Here is an 11,597-nt window from a genome sequence, read left to right as displayed (position 1 = left end):
TTGATATCAATGAAAACAAAGTTAAAATACTATAACAAATACCCACTTCCATCCAAAACAATGGCAGACTTGCAAAAGCCACAACTTAAAAGCCTGTCTTTTACATGTGCATAAAGAAAATAATAAATATCAAATCTAACAGTTTTATTTTAATATTTAAATTTTAAAATTTTAATTATTAACGTTTTAGAAACTAAACATGATAAAAGCACATAAAATAGAAGCATTTAAACTTTCTTGTAAAGATGTACGTGTATTTTTAGAAATCTCTAGTTTGAGATGGACCGAATGGTCTGCAATTTTTGTTAAATTGGTCGGATAGGAGTATAGGACCAATTAATTTTGTTAAAAATTAGTTGAACAGTGATGGCTTATGGATTGCTTATGCTGATGTGTCAACTGTTTTTGTAATTGCTGGGTTGTATGGCTATTGCTTATTTAGCAATTGTTGGAAATAATTGTTTAATAAGAAATCCTTTTCTAAAGATGAGTTGGCCAAATGTTTAATTCTCAATTGTTTGGTTGATTTCACCAATGTAAGAGTGGATTGCTTAATTTTTAAAATTTTCATAATTGCTAATTTAGCAATTAATTTCAATTGCTGGATTGGAGATGCTCTAGGATCGTTCATTTTAAAGATTTAACCGTTCTAACAGGCTGACCCCGTGTTGGATATTTCCTTTTTTAAGTAAAAAGATTTGACAATAAATAAAAAAATATACGTGATACGGATTAGATGAATGATGGATGAGTACATATTTTAACAGAGCTGTTTTGGCTTCATACAGCGCACAAACCATATGCGTCATTGTTTTCATTCTATAATCCGTGTGCTGCATGAAGCTAAAAGTGCTCTGTTAAAATACTTACCCATGATGGATCGAACTAGACGAATTATATCAGGGAAAAAATAATAAAACCGACCCTTCCAGAAGTGGCCTTTCATTACGTTCTCACCCGTGTAAGATTTCATATGGGCCAAATCTCAGCCTGCAACTTTTTGACAAATTGCAAGCCGAAAGAACTCTGAGTGGTCATCAAGTGTTGTCCAAGATGCAAATTTACAAAACGGATGCCTCCTTTCTGAAGGCAAAGAAAAAGTTTCTACATGATTTTGAATCCCCAAAATATGCCTTATTGGCAGCGACGGATTCAAAATTTTCGTCGGAAAGGAAGCAGAAAAATATCAAATTGGGTTTAAATAACTTATCGGATTTAACTCTGTTAACTAATTGAGTACTCTGATTTATATTTTTTAATGCTCTGACTTATAGTTTCTTATGTTTTAACTTATAATTCTAATTACCAATCATAATTAAAAATATATATTTTGATTTTAACACTAAATTTAATCTGAATCACAAATCAAACATTCAGAGGAGAGCAAAAAAAATTTCAGAGAGAAACAAAGTCAATCGGTACCGATAAATCACCACTAAAACTCAAAATCCAGAGAAGAAGCGGCTGCCCCCCGTTTCTATACTGGGTCCACCACTGCCTGTTGGTCGAATCTCTTGCGTTCCCACGGGAATCATTTTCTAACAAATCCATGTCATGGACTTCGGGATACCGTCCATGAAGACAAAATTGTACAAAATATTGAATACCTTTAAATATTCCATTTCTATCTTACTTTGTCAAAGTCCGACTTTTTTTTTTAGAAGAGTCAAAGTCCAAGTGATTAATATTCTACCTATACTCATTGTGACACGTCAATATTTCTAGCCACAAATTGTTATATACCATGCTAAATGCTGCATTCTTGGAGACTTGGAGGAGAAATATTCAGATTTGCTTCCGTCGTGTTATTAGAAAATTGGTTTTGTGGACCAAGAGTTCCAACAAGCGGACTGTATTAATTTTATGTGAATAATTAATAATGAATGAAAGAGCATCTTGGTTGAGTAGTAATTCAACTTTTGAGTTTTGGATCTGGACCGTCTAATTCAAATTCGTGGTAATCTATCCGAAGTAGAGAGCACACATCTCAAATAACAAATTTAAATTCTCAAATGATCTCGAGCAACAGATTCGAACCAAACGGTCCTGATCCAAAAACCAAAAGTTGAGTTACTTTAGGGGATCCGGACACATCTTGGTTTGGACTTTGGAAGAATTAATACAGTAGCTGTCGTATTTGAAAAGCGAAGAATCTAGATGCCAGTATTATATTGTAACAAATAATAATAATAATATATGGGAATCTGGACAGAAGGGTATTAGGAATAAGAAAATGGAAAAACCGAAAAGGACAGATGGGTACAAGGCCCGTGATGCGGAGTATACGGATAGGGGACCATAAACTTCTCTCAAGTTTTGGAAGTTAATTAATGTCCGACAAGTCTGACATTGACTTCTCTTCTAACTACCTTTAATTTCCTACCTAGCCTTCTGTCTAGCTATTGACTATTCATGGGCTCTAAGGCATTTTAGTCTTACAATTGGTATCAGACTATCTGTATCCATCTGTAAAATATTAGGAAGCTGCGCTACAGTACTCGTATGGGACCAATGAATATTAAATATGAAAAAATATCTTTTGTGGAAATTGAAAAAAATTCACAAATTTTTTTCCTAAAATATTAATATCTATGTATAAAAGTATTTATATTTATGTACGGAAGTATTTATAGTTATGAGGTGAATAATTATTTATAGCTATGAGTGCGAAGATAATAATACCCGCAGCACTGTACCTGCGGGAGAATCATCAAAAATTAAATACAGAAAGATAACTTCCTATAGGGACTGCAAAATCTCCACAATTTTAATTTTTTTTTCATATTTTTAATACCTACACAATTTTTTCTTTCAAATGAGATCCATGATAACATACTTTCAGACTCGTCGTTGCTCAAGTATTTAAACTTCACCGTACAGGTATTTATACCTATACTTGCAAGTATTTTTTACATATAACACTGAAAGTATTAATATCTAAGTACTGAAAGTATTTATATCTATGCACTGAAAGTATTTATATCTATACATTGAAATATTTATTCCTATGAAGTCAACTATTTTTGTTAGAGAAAGGTTTGATGCGAGAACGAGTGCAGAGATGGTAAAAGGAAAACTATATAATTAGTGGGGATCATAGAGAAATGATGCTGCTGGAATTTTCGAATAATATTTAGTTGAGACTATATAATTAGTGGGGACCATATATAATACATTATTTCGGGTACTGTAGCACGAATAATGTATAATTAGTGGGGACCATATATAATAAATTATTTCTCTAAGTACGAGTACTGTAGCGCAAGTACTAAAATTATTATTCAAAATATTGCATCCTGCAAGGATGGCATACTGTTAGTAAAATTTATTATTAAAATTTTAGAAAACCTTTTGTTGATTACTAAGTTGATTATAATTTTCCTTTCAATTCGACTGAGTCAAAGTCCTTGATTAGTCAAAATTAAGGACGAAATTGCACGGAAAGAACATTGGAATTAATAATTGTATATTGCTTATTTCCGGTGTCGAAGGGATTTGATGGTGTAATTAATTAGGCTTTCAAATAATTTCTCCCTCTCTTCATTTTCTATATAGCACGAGGAATTCAATAAGAGGCTGCTATCTTGAGGACACAAATTCAACTATTGAGAGCTTAGAGAATTTTCTCCAAATTTTATATTAAATTTAAAAAAATATCCGAATCGGTTGTTGTTTTCGAAATCTACCCATTCCGGAAAAAAAATTTCCGGATTTAGGATTTTTTTTTTTTTTAGGAAATTTTTTTTTCCGAAAAATTTTTTTTAGGAAATTTTTTTTTCAGTTTTTATTTATAATTTATTTATTTTTTGTATTGAAGTATTACAAATATTTAATATATTTTTTAAAAAATAGATGGAATACTATATAATTTGATTTATTCGAAAGACTGCTACAAATAATCCGGATCAACATTTTTTCATGCCGGATTTTTTACGGCCGTAAAAAAAAATAATATAATATAATATATGTATATGTATATGTATATGTATATGTATATGTATATATAATATAATATAATATATGTATATGTATATATAATATAATATATGTATATATATGTATATATAATATAATATATGTATATATATGTATATATAATATAATATATGTATATATATGTATATATAATATAATATATATGAAAATGAAGATATAAAATATGAGGTATGATGAGGTATAAAAAAATATGAGGTATTGGAACCCTCGGTTAGTGTCTCAAAAATTCAGTTTAAGTTTTCGTTTCAACGGTAGGCATTCAACGATCTGTTTGGACTTTGAAAACTTTGAAAATACCGATCGTTGAATGCCTACCGTTGAACGAAAACTTAAACTGAATTTTTGAGGCACTAACCGAGGGTTCCAATACCTCATATTTTATATCTTCATTTTCATATATATTATATTATATATACATATATATACATATATATACATATATTATATATACATATATATACATATATTATATTATATATACATATACATATACATATATTATATTATATTATTTTTATTTACGGCCGTAAAAAATCCGGCATGAAAAATGTTGATCCGGATTATTTGTAGCAGTCTTTCGAATAAATCAAATTATATAGTATTCCATCTATTTTTTTTAAAATATATTAAATATTTGTAATACTTAAATACAAAAAAAAAATTATAAATAAAAACTGAAAAAAAAAATTTCCTAAAAAAAAAATTCCTAAATCCGGAAAAAAAAATTCCGGATTTAGCAAAAAAAAAAAAAATCCTAATTCCGGAAAAAAAATTTCCTGAATGGGTAGATTTCGAAAACAACAACCGATTCGGATATTTTTTTAAAATTTAATATAAAATTTGGATATTAATAAAAAATTCGGGAATTTTCTTCTTCTATATACCATTTTTGCCCTTCTTAAAAACTTTCCTATTTTCTATTTTTTACTTTCAATTAAAATCTGCTATAATTAGAAAAAGTTAATAACATATTAAAAGTAGAAAGAAATTGCTAGATATTGAAAACATAATTTTATTTTATTTTTGTTTGAAGTTTGAAGTTTGAAGTTTGTAGGCTTGAAAATAGAAATTTGATTATTTGTTTATTTCAATATCTTGTGTTCTCTTTCTTGCTCTATTATATTCTGATTTTAGAGTCTAATGTTTTCTTTAATTTATAAGGAAGAACGAATTTTGACCGAATTATTTGTGAATTTTAAAAGTATTTTCTAAATTTTACGAATTAGTCGTTTTTTTTTTTTGCTCCCTTGTGGAATTGAGATCTTCAATCCGGATAATTTTGAATTATTTCCAAATTATACTCGAATTATTCACAAATCACAAAACTTTGACACCACCGAACCAAATCTGAATAATTCATTTGTCACTATGAAAGAAACAAATGACACATAAGAGCTGGCTCATGACGTACTACAGACGTATAAGGCGATCCTAACAGCTTGATCAGGAACAAGATCTATAGATTTCCCAAATTTTTTTTCTATTTTTGACACTTTACCAGTACTGATAGTGTCATGTTTCCAAGACCCTTTTAGCTTCAATCTAGGCCACGAACAAAGTCGGAATTCATACCTTGTTTAGAGGCCAACCTGGAATAAAATGAAAAGTCTATGATTGAAGCTCATTGTAATGAAAGCCCATAATTGACCGACATAAATGGGCTAACATAAAAGCCCGTCCAACTTAAGATCCACAATGATCACCATTCGGGCAACATAACCGCTCACTATGTTGGTTACGATATAACCGTCGACGAGGTCAATTATAACATAGCCATGATCACACGATCTTATAACTGACCACGACCTGACTTACGTACAAGGCGGTTCAATGGTTAGAGGTCAAACTATATAAAGCCCCTCCTTTGACAGGACAAGGGCGAACACTCAGCAGTACACACACACACACACAGCTCAGAAATCATACAGGTTAGAGTTCAATATTTTTTAGATCTTCCCAAGTCTCTAAAGTCCTTTCCCAACTTTGAGACCCGAGATTGCCTTTCGATCTCACAAGTTCCACCTTTCGGCCTGCAACCTCAAGCAGGACGAGCCCAATTCAAGCCCTTTTAGCATACGGCCTGCTATCCTGAGATAGCCCGTATCAAGTACTTTATTTGTTACTGGCTTGCACTTTGTTTACTTTATTTTGTTTTTCAACTTTGATTACTTTGATTTCAAAGTTCCAATGTTTTGAGCTATTTTTTTAGAGTGAGTCTATGGCATTATGCATATTACGAGTTGGTTCGTAATACAAATCAATATTTTTGTTTTCAAAATTCTAATGATCGATCTAAAGTTCTAAACTATTCAACATGATTATCATATGAAATTCATATACTTGCATATTGAATTTTATATTTTCTTATATGAAAATTTTGGACCATTCAAAAATATTGATTTTTCTATCTATTTTTAAAAATACTAAAAAAAAAATCTAAAAAATATAAAATTCGGTCTGCAAGTACATATTCATAAGAAAATAATGTTAAACGGTTCGGATCGAACATTAGAATTTTGAAAACGAAAATCATTCTCTTTTTTCTTAGCGAGGCTAATAAAAGTTATCAAATTGAATTTACTACACCCACAAAAGTCCAAACAATTTCCAAATATATAATCACTGTCCTATCAAAAATATTAAAATTTTCCTTTTATGCCACACTGCTTGTATGAGAATTATTTTGTCTATTTAATTTTCTAATTTATAGTGGTCCTTAATTGAAAGCAAAAATAAGAAAGTATTTAAGAAGGATAAAATTGTATTTAGGAAAAAAAGTTTTCTATTTGCTCATTGTTGTTCTCAATATAGCGCCTCCCATTCAATAAGCGTGGGCTCATCTCCTCTGTTTTACACCTGGAAAAGAGTGAATGAAAAAAGAAAAAAAGAATGAAGTTTCTTCTTCGACAAAAGATTCACACAAAATGTGAATATTTTATATATTGATATGGACATATGGGATATTAGACATTACATTCTGGATTGTATTTTCACAAATCACAACGGAATCAAGATATTTGAGTGAAATTATATCTTGAAAAATATTGAAAATCAGTTTTTGGTCAGTGACAAATGCAGTTTTCTCTGTGGGAAGTCGCATATTTAAATTTTGGTAAAAAATGCTCTTGTAGATATTAATATAGTTTGATAGTTTGACATAAGTGATTAAATTGTTATATGAGAATATTTTCTATATTAGAACATATTGCTCGACGTACAACAATAATTAATACATATTTTAAACTTGATTTTTTTTTTTTTTTATAAATGTATATTATATTATAATTACTTGATTGATTTACTGAATTTCAAATTTATAAATTATGTTTTAATTATTAAACTCTCTCATAAAAATATCGACAGTATTTTAACATATAACATTGCTCCTATTTTTCATTCCTCCCCATTTATGTTATGATGCACATCAAAAATTTACATTTGGGTAGGAATCCCACATTCAAGTCATAATGCACATCAATATATTTTATCCTACATATTTTTCTTCTGTTCCTGCCGAATTTGTAAAAAATATTCATGATCTTACCTCTTTGCAAAGTTTGGCAAGCGTCCGAAGAGAGAGAAACAGAGAACTAAGTGAAATAAATTGAAAAGTGTAACAATGCTGATAAATAGGAAAATATTTACAGCTGAATTATTTTAGTTTAGTCTGAAATACTCTGGATTATTCAATAGTACATAAGAGTATACTAGTTATAAACATGGGCAGAACAAGCATGTAATAAATAACAAATTACAGGACTCAGTTGAAAAACAAGTCTCTGTCTACTCTGAAATTAGATTTGCCTACTCCTTATCAGCTCAATTAAAAAACACAAAGGAAAAACTTTTCTTCCCCTATGTATTGCCGACTGTTGTGTCTAGAGAAGAAAAAATATGATGTGACGTGACTAACACTCTGTGATTTGGTCACGTCATGTCACGGCACGGTACGTGTCCAAAATTTAATTTTACGTGATGTGACGTGACTAACATGGCAGACAGTTACGTCACACGAATAGTCCCATCACGTGTGGTTACGCAGTGACAATACGTGATGCTACTATTTGCATAACATGACTTATTGTGTTTGATTATTGTTTTCAAGTTTAAATTAGTTCAAAGAAAATAATAACAAAATGTTAAAAAAAAATGAGAAACTGTTACAAATTAAATTATAATTAAGATATAATATTGAAAAAAATTGATCACATAACGTGTCGCGTGACATGATGTGATATAATTACAATTTTTAAACGTATTGTGTCTTTATCGTGCAATATTTGAAATCACCACCGAAATGATCTAAGAATGACACTCCTTAGAATACGACTATGAGAGTAACTAACAATAACTTCATAATATCCGGCATAGAAGATAATAAATGATTTTTAAAATAAAAACAAGGAAAGAGCATTTCTTTTCCACAGAGAAAGAGTATAAAATTATTTTACTTCTTATTTTTCTCACGGATATCAAAGAAATAAACCTCCACGATATATATATATAGGGTCTGTCTAAATTGCTGCTTGTAACATTTCAGCAGAGGTGCTGCCGGGGCTATATTTAGCTGTGTGATGCCCAAACAACAAATCCAAAACGTTAGATGTTTAATCTATATTATAATCTACTTGGAGACCAAATTTTACATTTTTTGGAATTTTTTTTTACTATATATTAAGCTGGTTTGAAAACCGCTGATTTCAGTAAATTTCTGCAGCATTGAAATCAACGGTTTTCAAACCAGCTTAATATATAGTAAAAAAATTCCAAAAAATGTAAAAATTGGTCTCCAAGTAGATTATAATATAGATTAAACATCTAACGGTTTGGATTTGTTGTTTGGACATCACAAAATAAAAAAAATAGCGGCAGCACTGCCGGCAGAAATGCTGCCGGCAACAAATTAGCCACAGCCTATATATATATATATATATATATATATATATATAGAGGTAGGCTAATATACAATCGATTGTTCCTGAGGTCTCGTACAACCAAGTTATTTTCTGATTTTTAAAGTCCAAATGATCGATCCAAACCGTTCATCTTGTTCTCCATATTAATATGTGTTTGGAGACCAAATTTTACATTTTTCTGAATTTTTTTACTATTTATTAAGCCACTTTGAAAACAGCTGATCCAACGGTGGCTTAACAAAACAGTAAAACCAGAAGCTACCGTTGGATCAGCGATTTTCAAAGTGGCTTAATAAATAGTAAAAAAATTCAAAAAAATGTAAAATTTGGTCTCCAAGCACATATTAATATGGAGAACAAGATGAACGGTTTGGATCGATCATTTGGACTTTAAAAATCAGAAAATAACTTGGTTGTACGGGACCTCAGAAACAATCGATTGTATATTAGCCTACCTCTATATATATATATATATATATATATAGAGTTAGGCTGGGGTGCTATGGATAGCATAGTGGCCTCCCGTGCTACGGCTCAATATTCAAGTTTTCAAAATCCAAATGGTCGATCCGAACCGTTCATCTTATTCTCCATATTAATATCTGCTTGGAGACCAAATTTTATAATTTTCTGAATTTTTTTACTATTTATTAAGCCACTTTGAAAATCGCTAATCCAACGGTTTTACTGTTTTCTGCAGCCACCGTTGGATCAACAATTTTGTAAAATACTTAATAAATAGTAAAAAAATTCAGAAAAATGTAAAATTTGGTCTCCAAGCAGATATTAATATGAAAAATAAGATGAACGGTTCGGATCGACCGTTTGGATTTTGAAAACTCGAATATTGAGCCGTAGCATAGAGGCCTCTATGCTATCCATAGCACCCCAGCCTAACTCTATATATATATATATATATATATATATATAAGGAGGGATCAAGTTACAACAAGCTTTTTTTACATTTTGAAAGTCCAAATCGTCGATCCAAACCGTTAGATGTGATCTCTACAATAAAATGTGCTTGGAGACCAAATTTTATATTTTTTGGAATTGTTTTACTATTTATTAAGATGGGTACAAAATTCAATGGTCTGAATTTGACTAGTTTTTGTACCCATCTTAATAAATAGTAAAAAAATTCCAAAAAATGTAAAATTTGGTCTCCAAGCACATTTTATTGTAGAGATCACATCTAACGGTTTGGATCAACGATTTGAACTTCAAAAATGTAAATAATGCTTATTGTAACTTATTGTAGGAAGCCAATCTGCTCCTTTTCTTGAGAAAAGGAGGACCCTCCTATTATCCAATCGGAACCGTTCAACATCGATCAAACGGTTTCAATTTCTTTTTAACATGGTACGAATCTCAAAGCACAAATAAATCAGATGTAATTGAAACCGTTTGATCGATTTTAAACGGTTCGGATTGGAGAATAGGAGGGTCCTCCTTTTCTCAAGAAAATGAGTTGACTTCATTCCCTTGTTGTAACTCAAAAGTTGTTGTAACTTGATCCATCCTCTCTCTATATATATAGAAAATAGATTTAAGAGGTATCATTGCTACCACCAATAGGTGCCTTTTAGAAATTAAATTTGAATTAATGAGGTAAAATAGTGAAGAGAGTATAATCAGTATATAGCGTCTGAGGAGCCGTTTTTAGCCCGTGCGAATTTTTTTTATAAATCATAATTAGGAAAAAAGTTTTTTTATGAAACCAACGTAATTATTTTTTTTTTTACAAAAACTATAAGAACTGAAATGTTATTTCGATTCCAACCGTTTTTACAGATTTCGAGAAAAAAATACGTTGAAAAATTGTAAAAATACCTGGGACCGAATTGCCATTTCGGTCTCAAAAAAAATAAAAATAATGACATTTCGGTTCTTATGATTTTTGTAAAAGTAAATAAATAATTATGTTGGTTTCATATGAATCTTTTTTTCTAATTATGGTTTATAGAAAAAATTCAGCCCATGCAACACAGATTGATCAAACTTTTGGGAGAAAAAATGTTTTAGAAAAAAAACAGATCGAACTTTTAACAAATGTTTTGAAAAGCATGGCAATATGATGCATATTTTAAGAAAAGGAGGGTTCAAATGCCTCCATGTTTTTGTGTCTCCATCATGCCTCCATCTCTCTCCATCATTTTCAAAGTTCAAATAGTCGATCCGAACCGTTCAACCTAACCTCCATACTAAAATATGTTTGGAGACCAAATTTTTTTACTATTTTCTTAGATAGGTACAAAATCAGTAAATCTGAACCATCTAAAAGCAGTATTTTTTTACCTATCTAAAAAAATAGTAAAAAAATTTCTAAAAATATAAAATTTGGTCTCCAACATATTTTAGTATGGAGGTTAGGTTGAGCGGTTCGGATCGACTGTTTGAACTTTAAAAATAATAAAGATAAATAAAGACATGATGGAGACACAAAAACATGGAGGCATTTGAACCGTCCTTTTTAAAAAAATATAAAGTAAAACATGTAGGATCCAACGGAAAGCTACACATTGCAACCGACGGCATTACTAATTAAAGCCTAACATCGCAAGCGCAATGGTAGATTTCAACTTTTTCTTAATGAAGAGATGGTAAATTTTCAGTTGATAAGGGGGTAGCAATGGGGTCCTGGCTCCTGGGTGGGGATTGTAATAGTCCCTTGTACTGCATTGC

The sequence above is a fragment of the Carex rostrata genome, chromosome 18, assembly GCF_964058835.1.
Source record: "Carex rostrata chromosome 18, lpCarRost1.2, whole genome shotgun sequence".
NCBI classification, from domain to species: domain Eukaryota; kingdom Viridiplantae; phylum Streptophyta; class Magnoliopsida; order Poales; family Cyperaceae; genus Carex; species Carex rostrata.
Note: the sequence above shows the minus strand (reverse complement) of the source record.